Source organism: Octopus bimaculoides, chromosome 20 (assembly GCF_001194135.2).
Source record: "Octopus bimaculoides isolate UCB-OBI-ISO-001 chromosome 20, ASM119413v2, whole genome shotgun sequence".
Lineage (NCBI taxonomy): Eukaryota > Metazoa > Mollusca > Cephalopoda > Octopoda > Octopodidae > Octopus > Octopus bimaculoides.
The window spans coordinates 22,814,647-22,824,947 of NC_069000.1; positions in this window are offsets into that span (position 1 = coordinate 22,814,647).

A 10,301-nucleotide genomic window follows, 5' to 3' on the forward strand; every position below is an offset into this window, starting at 1 on the left:
TCCTCCTCCTCCTCCTCCTCTTCCTCTTCCTCCTCCTCCTCACTTTTGTTATCATTTCTATTACTAATCACCATCATTTTGTATTATTATTATTAATGTTAAGGTAAAACTACTTTGAAGACAGAATAAAGATTAAATTATATTTTATAAATTAAGTTAAGATAATCCCTCATTTGTTTGTATTACATCAATAAAGTGTTAAAGGATTAAGGGAATGGCAATCTATTACACTAATTTATTATAGTGAATCATTTATGGTTTATGACTCAAGGGTTTGTTAAAACGATCACTGTTTAGTGTTAAATGAAGAAAAGGTAATTTAATTTTGATTTAAATTTGTAAGTATAATATATATATTATAAATCATTTTATTAAAGAAGAAATTTATATAACACTGTGATATAATAAAAATACTAACAACATTGTTGTTAACAAGAACTATTAATATTTGGTATAATTTAGGCACTGAATTAGCAGAGTTTTTGGCATGCTGGACAAAATGTTTAATGGTATTTTGTTAGTCTTGATGTTCTGAATTCAAATTCCACTGAAGTTGGCTTTGCTTTTCCTCCTTTTGGGGTGAATGAAATAAATACCAGATAATCAGTGGAGTCGATGAAATTGACTTACCATATTTTAATGTGTATAAGGATCCCTTTTTTGTCAAAAATTAGGTAAAAAAAAATATGGGAGTTTCTTATACAGGGATAGTATTATAATCCCTTACAACACCTTTTTCCCAAATTTTAAGCCCTAAAAATTAGGGGACTCCTTATACACAATTGTTCTTTATACACGTTAAAATATGGTACCTTCTCCCACTGAATAGCTGGCCTTGTGCCAAAATTTCAAACCAATATTTCAAAATAGGGTATTATTATAGTATTATAAAGGGCCCTTGAAAATGTGCTTAACAGCTGATAAGTGTCAGATTCTGAGGGATATGTTTATTCACAAAATTCCTTATGATGATCTTAATGGGGTTTGATGAGTGAGTGTAGTGCAAAGACTTGTATTTGTAAAATGGAAAATATAAAGAAATATTCAGGTTAGGGTTACATTCTGGTAATTGGTGTAGGTAAGGGTAGTGCTCACAGTGACATGTAAGCAAGATTCTTAAAGAGAGATTACAAGTTATTCTAAATCTCTCGATTTTGCATTGCAATTATAGCACTGATAGTCCACCATCCTGATAAATTCCTCTGATGATGTCATAATTACCATGATAATTAAAGGCTTTAACAGATAGGGATTTAGTTATTGTAGATATATTTCTATGTATAAACTGGGAGAACCAAAATTTGAGATGAAGTATTCAATATATAATGTAGAGCAGAAAATTTGTTAATCAAGATAATAGATTTAACAAGAATAGTTGTTATCACTCCCCTCAGAATTTGTTTGAGATCCTTGAAATATGGGAAGTCTATGGTGCATGATAAGGTAAAGTTTGAAAGGGTAGGTTCTGGTAATACTAGAATTTGTCTGACAATTGGTTGGTCAGTAAGCCAAATAATTACTATTAAATACTTAGTTATGTAAATAATCCTTTCTGTTAGAGACACAAGGTCTGAAATTTGCGGGGAGATGTTTATTAAATTACATTGACCCCAGTGCTCAACTGGTACTTATTTCATCGACCCCGAAAGGATGAAAGGCAAAGTTTACCTTGGCGGAATTTGAACTCAGAACATAAAGGTGGGAAAAATGCTTAATAGTATATTGTCTGGCATGCTAAAGATTCTGCCAGTGAGCTGCTTGTAGGTATGTAAATGACGTGGTTGGGGAATAAATGAAATGGTTGTATTTAGAATGAAAATAAGAAGGATGACCTCTAGGTCAACCATTCCACTATCACTTCAAATAAAGTCATTTAACATTAAATGTTAATTATTTTCTCGTTTTGCTTGCCTCACTAGAATTTGATGATTTAATAATACAATAAATAATAAAAAAAATGTTCTTGTCAATGGTGCTGCTATCATCTTTAGCCTATTTCGATATTACACATGACTTCTTTCTCTGCATTATTATTAAAATATAAAAGGATAGGTTTATAAAATTTGTTTATACTTTCAAATTTAAATATAATTAAAACGTTTGGTTTACATTCTTTTTTTCCATATAACACTAAACAGGATACCATTTCACAAACCACGAATCATAGACCATAACTGATTAAATATCTTAAATTAGGCTAATAAATCGCTATTCTCTTAATCCTTTAAAAGCTTTGTTAATGTAACAATAACTAAAGTTTCCACATTATTTACCATACACCACTTATTCTCTCCTTCAGCTCCACCAACTATGTCCTGTTATAAGCATTTATAGTTAAAAACCACTTACATCACTTATGGCCCCTATTGCCTCCCATATCCCCATTTCTTTGTCTTATAGTATTTTACAATTTATAACTAATAGATCCTTTCAGAGCTTGTAACATTCATGTCACCACAATTACCATCTTATATACTTAATTTCTCCAGTTTATCCCTGTCTAACAAGTCTATTTACTATATATTTCCTATTTAATACTATACAACACACCTCAAAGACTCAAACACATTATTTTTTCATTTTATAAATCTCACTAGGATTTGATAATTTAATAACACAAACAATTAAAATAATTATTGTTAAAGCTGATGCTGTCACCATTTTTATTATAAAACTATTGTTATCATGTTTATTACATTAAACTATATTAACTATATTATTCACATTACTTCTTTCTCTTCATTATCATTAAAATGAAAGGAAAAAAAAATGATTATCAATGTTTATTATACTTTCAAATTTAAACCAAAATTGAAATGCCTTTTCTCCATTTAACTCTAAACAGAAATCATTTTACAAACCATGAATTACAAAACCATAAATGATTCAATATCATAAATTAGAGTAATAAATTGTTATTCCCTTAATCCTTTAAATAGTTTATTGATGTAATACTATCAACCAAAATTAATCTTAATTTATGAAATATAATTTAATTTTTACTGTAACGTTAAACTAAATTTTCTTTAACATTAACTACTACCACTACAGATAATAGCAGCAACAACAACAACAACGATAATAGTAGTTTCAAATTTTGCCACAAGGGCAGTTATTTTGGGATCGACTCCAATGTTTCACTGGTACTTAATTTATTGATCCTGAAAGGATGAAAGGCAAAGTCAACCTTGGGGGAATTTGAACTCAGAACGTATAATAATAATAATAATAATAATAATAATAATAATAATAATAATAATAATAACAGTTTCTTTATTAGTCACAAAGGCTTGAAGAAATACTAAACATACAACACTTTCACTGCAGATTACAAAGAAAGAAAGGAAAATGCAGAGTGTGCAAAATATGTTAACAAATATGAAGCGAGGTGGGTGAGAGATGTAGACGTTATGCAATACATGGAAGGACGCATTAAGAATTTTGAAGGTACACACATGCACACACCCACACACTTGCACACATAAGTGTATGCACATGCATACACAAACACACATATATAGAAAAATGTACACACATATATCACATACATATTTGCATGGAAATGTATGTAAAAGGTACAATAAAACATCAAAATTAAAACATGACATTATTTAAGTACAGGCATGGCTGTGTGGTTAAAAAGCTCACTTTATTACCATGTGGTTTCAGGTTCAGTCCCTTTGAGTAGCACCATAGGTGAGTGTCTTTTACTATAGTCCAAGGCCAGCCAATACTTTGTGAGTTTAGTAGACATCGATGTCTTTCTGTCTGTGCTTGTATCCCTACAAACCCCCTTGACCCCTGGTGTTGATTTGTTTATTTTCCCAAAACTTTACAATTCAGGAAAAGAGACCAATGACAGAAGAGCTTGACATAGATACAGGGGTCAACTTGTTTGACTAAAATCCTTCAAGAGGGTTTTATTCTATCGGTCTCTTTGGGTGAACAGCTAAGTTACAGGGATGTAAATACACCAGCATTGGTTGTCAAACGATGTGGGGGGAGGGACAAACACAGACACACAAACACACACACACACACACATATATACGATGGGCTTCTTTCAGTTTCTGTCTACTAAATCTACTCACAAGGCTTTGGTCGGCCTGAGGCTATAGTAGAAGACACTTGCCCAAGGTGCTACACAGTGGGACTGAACCCGGAACCATGTGGTTGGTAAGCAAGCTGCTTACCACACAGCCACTCTTAATAATAATCTTTTCTACTATGGACACAAGGCCTGAAATTTGTGGGGAGGGGACCAGTCGATTACCTTAACCTGTGTTTCACTTAATTTATTGACCCCATAAGGATGAAAGACAAAGTTGACCTCAGCAGAATTTGAACTCAGAATGTAAAAATGGACAAAATACCACTATGCATTTTGCCCAGTGTGCTAACCATAATAATAATATTAATAATAATTGGTACTTGGGTGTTAAGTATCTTCCATCTTCCATTATACTTAATATCTAGGTACCACGTCTTATAATTCATGGAAAGAGGCCCTTTGAGACCCTGTAAGACCTTTGGCAACAGGTTGCTGTCTGCTCTCACAGAATTAACCAGAGTAAGTAAGATTGAGAGCGCTGAAAATTAATATATAATAATAATAATAATAATAATAATAGTAATAATACCAGGATGAAATTTGGCCTTGATAAATGTGCAAAAGCTACCTTTATCAAAAGAAAAATGACAGAAACATCTAATGTTAACCTTGACCAGCAGAATGTCATAAAAGATTTAGAACCAGTGGAGAGCTACAAATACCTCGGGGTATTTGAAGGGGGCGGAATCAAACATTCAGTGATGAGGGAAAGGATCACAAGAGAATGTTATCACAGGGTGAGAGCAATACTAAAGACAGAGCTGAATGCGAGAAACAGGATCGAAGTGATCAATACTTTAGCCATACCAGTCGTGACTTACAGTTTCAATATCGTTAACTGGTCAATTACTGAAATATGTAATGTTGACAGAAAGATACAAAAATTGTTGACAATGCATAGAATGCACCACCCTAAGGCAGATATAGAACGACTTTATCTGCCAAGAAAAGAGGGAGGCTGTGGACTTTTACAATTTGTATTACCAATGAATATTGCCACAATTGGCGTAGACACCTACCTAAAAAACTCTGAGGACTGGATGTTAAAACTTGTCACAAAACATGAAAACAAAAAAACATCATACTCAGTAACAATACAGTCAAAGGAATATCTAAGTGAATTCCAAATACAACAAATTCCAGAATTTGATGTACTAGAAACAAGCAGAGAAAAAGCTAAGCGTATGAAAACCTGTGCTAAAACTGCTGCCTTAGATATTCTTACTGATAGATAAATGACAAGAAAAACCTCTCAATGGCAATTACCCAAAGAGAGCTAATAATGCTGATGTTGACAAAACCCTTACCCATCAATGGTTAGAGTCTTCTGACTTAAAATCAGAAACAGAAGGGTTTATCATAGCAGCCCAAGATCAATGCCTACCTACAAGGAGCTACCAGGCCAACATATCAGAGAATGACAGTAATCCGTCATGTATGTCAACAACAAAATGAAATCATTGTTCATGTTGTCTCTATGTGCAGTCTTCTTGTACCTACAGAGTATCTCAACAGGCATGATAGAACAGCACAGTATATTCACTGGGTAGTTTGCAAAAACCTGAACCTGCTGAAACTTGTGGGCTAGGTTACTTGATTCCATTGACCCTAGCACTGGACTAGTACTTTATTTTATCAACCATGAAAGGATGAAAGTTAAGGTTGACTTTGTTAAGATTTGATCTCAGAACATAAAGAACTAAGACAAAAGTTGTTCTAATATTCTTCAACATATTAAAGAACGGTAGCTGCCCAAGATATCGTGTGTGTCAACAACAAAATGAAACCATTGATCATGTTGTCTCCATGTGCAGTCTTCTTGCGCTTACAGAGTATCTCAACAGGCATGATAGAGCTGCACAATATATTCACGGGTAATTTGCAAAAACCTGCACCTGCCCCCATGATAAAAACTGGTGGGAACACAAACCACCTCTTGTGCTTAAAAATGATTACATCTCACTCCCCTGGAACTTCACCATTCAATCTGATAGAAAGATAGATGCAAATAGGCCAGACATATTGAAAGACTTCAGACAAAAATCATGCCTCCTCATTGATATGACAGTCCCAATCGATATAAGCGCATGTCAAGACCTACCAAAAACTGAGCAAGTATAAAGATCTTGAAATAGAAATTGGCAAAATGTGGAACCTGAAGACTAAAACAATACCTGTTGACATAGGTGCCCTAGGAATGATATCAAAAGGGGCTGATTGCTACCTAGCTCAGATACCAGGAAACCTCAAAATGGCAGAAATTCAAAAGATAGTGCTCATGGGAACTGCTCATATCCTACATAAAATACTGACTATGTAATCTCAAATTTTAAAACAAACTCATAATTTTCTTTTGGTTTCTTAAACATTCTCTAGAAAAATACTATGTGCAAAACCAAATATATGACACCCTAGGCATAACACAAACATGAACTTCTAACTTGTTGCTTCTTGAAGTTTCTGGGTGAGATTTGGAGCCAACTTGTACAAATGTAAATCAAAAGTCAAACATAAAATAATAATAATAACTCTATCTCTTATAGGCAAAAGGCCTGAAATTTTGGGGACCCTACAGTGGTCAACTGCTACTTATTTTATTGACCCTGGAAGGATGAAAGGCAAGTTTAAACACAGAACATAAAGGTGGACAAAATGCCACTAAGTATTTTATCCGGCAAGCTAAGAATTCTTCCTTCTTATTGATTTTTAAAAAGCTTCAACCTTTTTCTTATAAACCTGTTTTATAGATCATTGTCTGGAAATCTTTCGTCACACATCTCTGACCTCCTCAGTAACACTTTCCATCTTCGAGTTTACTCTTGCTCTGCTTATTCCATTCTGTTCTTCTATGATGTGTATCCTTATATCCTATGATGTGTTGTATCCTTATATGTATATCCTTATATTTTATAGATACTTTCAATCTAATCATTCTGCACTCTCTACTGGATGATGATGTTGATGTTGATTATGATACTGATAAAAACTGACTTCATTACTTTAGAACTTTTATTTATTGCTATTTTCACTTGATGATGACGCTGATGATGATGATGATGATGATGATGATGATGATGATGATGATGATGAGGATGACGACGACGACGACGACGACGACGATGACGACGACGACGACGACGACGATGGTGATGATGATATCGACGACGATGACAAATGCTGTGTATGAGCAATGGTAGCATTTAAGCTTGAACTGTAAAGTTAGCTCTTCCTCAGTGGCCGGAGAACTCATTCTGGTATACAATATATCGAAAGCTTTCTCACTCTCTCTCTCTCTCTCTTTCTTTTTTCTCTCTCTCTCCCTCCCTCTTTCCTATTTACATCATTTAAGCCATATAGATATACAATACACTATGGTGGATGGATACTGTCTCTCTCTTCTATACATACTATCTCAATCATATAAATATTCACTGTTAGGATGCAATCTCTTTCTCTCACTCTCCTATGTATTCACAGCATTTCAGCCACATAGATGTACAATACATTCTAGTAAAAGCTCTCTCTCTCACTCTCTCCTATTTATACCATTTAAGTTATATAGATATCCAAACATTATGGTTGCTAACTTCTCTCTCTACCTTACTCTTTCTCTTTCTCTACCCCGCTCTCTCTTCCTTTTTTTCTCTCCCTCTTTATACCATTAAGGTTATATAGATATATAACATACTATCATGAAAGCTTTTTATTTCCTATATATACCATTTAAATCACGTGTATATACAATACTTTATTGTGGAAGCCCGTTCTCTCTCATTTATACCATATCATTGCAATTTTATCTATAGTAATTTGACATATTGCAGTATTTCAAATCAAATTCAGAATAATAGATAGATATGATGTCTAAAATATATATAACAGTCCTCACTTACCTTACATTTTTTTGTGGTTTTCTTAGATAATATTTTACCGTTATCTTTTTTTCAAAGATAAGATGGATTTTTTAAATTCCAAAATCTTGGATCTGAAATATAGGTATGGAAATAGCTATACTTTTCAACTGGTATTAGTTATTACACTTTGGTCATACTGGGGCAATACTTTGAAATGTGTAGTTAAATAAATTGGTTTCAAATTTGGCACAAAGCTAGCAAGTTAGGAAGAAGGGTTAAGTCAGTTATATATTGACCTCTGTAATCAAGTGGTACTCATTTTATCAACCCTGAAACGATGGAAAGTAAAATCAACCTCAGAAAAATTTGAACTCAGAATGTAAAGATGGATGAAATGCCACTAAGCAGTTTGTCTGATGTGCTAATGATTCTGCCATCTCACAGCCTTGTGTGGTTGAGGGTATTGATTTCAATAACTTGACTGTGACTTATTTTTAAAAAATTACAAAGATAGAAGGTTTAATCAACCTGGGCATGATTTGAACTCAGAATGAATAGTAATGAAAGCAATACTGCGTTGTATTTTGTTTGACATGCTATCATTTCTGCCACTACACTACCCTTTCATTTGCATGAATTAATTAGCTATGAGCATTTGTTTGTTGTCATGGTAAGGAGATAGTGTGAATATTGGAGGCCATCAAACAACAGATACAAGGTGAGTGAGTGGTAGTTGCAGAAGTAAAATGAAAATTAATAGAAAGAGGTGATGCTTATCATTGACCTAAGTGGTACAAGAAAAGAATGAAAAAGGCTGAGAAAAGTAAAATGAGAATTGGTTGGAGTAAAAGGCTAGCTTTATATTTCTCTGAGCAGAATGTGAATTAGGAACAGCCTTGATATACTAATAAATAATGCTGGAAAACAAAGAAATATTTATGGAATTTGCAGTCTTATGATAAATACTGTGATAAAGAGCTTCTGTAATAATGATGATTACTTATAAATATTTCAACATTTCTGAATGATATTGTAATGTTTTTGTACATATAGTTCCTTAATTTTTAATTAGATATTTATAACTATTTATAAATTGTCCAGTGAAAAATATTTAAGTAGAAATATCTGTCACTTTAGTGGCAGAAGTGTCTATGTGTTTTTATTGCAATGTGATTTATTACTTTTGGTGGACAGCATACACTATCATTTACAATTATTGGTCTTGACCTTTAGGCCAAGATAAAAAATGTAATATTTCACTTTTGGATCCAAAGAGCAAAATCTTTAAGAAAGAAATTTATCAATGATTTGACTAGTCATTATATATGGATGTGCCATTTTCTATAATTGATAAAACCATCTTCATTTTTTATAGCCCAATGCAGGTCATACAGAGCTATTTGAATGGATGAAGATATGTTTTGTAGTATTGTTTTGGGGTTAGGTATTCTGTTGCTGATATTGGCATCGTAGTAGTAGTAGTAGTAGTAGTAGTAGTAGCAGCAGCAGGAGTGGTAGTAGTAGTAGTAGTAGTAGTAGTAGCAGCAGGAGGAGTGGTAGTAGTAGTAGTAGTAGTAGTAGTAGTAGTAGTAGTAGCAGGAGTAGTAGTAGTAGTAGTTGTTGTTACTGTAGAAGGGTTTTATTTTCTTTTGGTTAGTGCTGCTGCTGCTGCTTTCACAACAGCTACAGATTTTTGCAGTCATTGTTGCTGCTGATCTTTTTTTTTATAAAGTTGTGGCATTGGTAACAGTGGTGTGTGTAGTAATGGTGGGGATGGGGGGGGGGTTCATTTGCCTTCTGCTTTGGGCAAAAACTCCTTAGATGGTTGGTCATGCCACAAATATGACACTTCGGCCTTTTTCTCTCTACTGTCACTATCAAACTGGTGGAATTTAACAGTTTGATTAGGTCAGAGATGTCTTCAAGCCCCGCTTGATTCATTTGAATTAACAACTCCATGCCTATACCCAGCCAGTTTCCTTGGAACATCTCCATGAATGCTTCATCTTTGTCATTGGGCAAGACAGCCATTACCAGTCACCAGATATTATTTCTGTTGACACATATACCACCCTCACTTTCACAACACATTTACTAATATGACATGATCTGTGTGAACATCTTAATTTTAATTAAGGCTATGAAATGCTTCCCTATTTTGAATTCACACCAAAATTCGACAGCAATTGTGTCAAATTGTTTGCATCACATGGTAAAAGTCTTTTATTCCCCATGGACTTCAGACACTCTTTTGCCTTCCTTTGGGCTTGGCTTTCAACACTCGGACTTTTATCACTGATGCAACAAGACAACATGCATTGATTTAATCAATAATA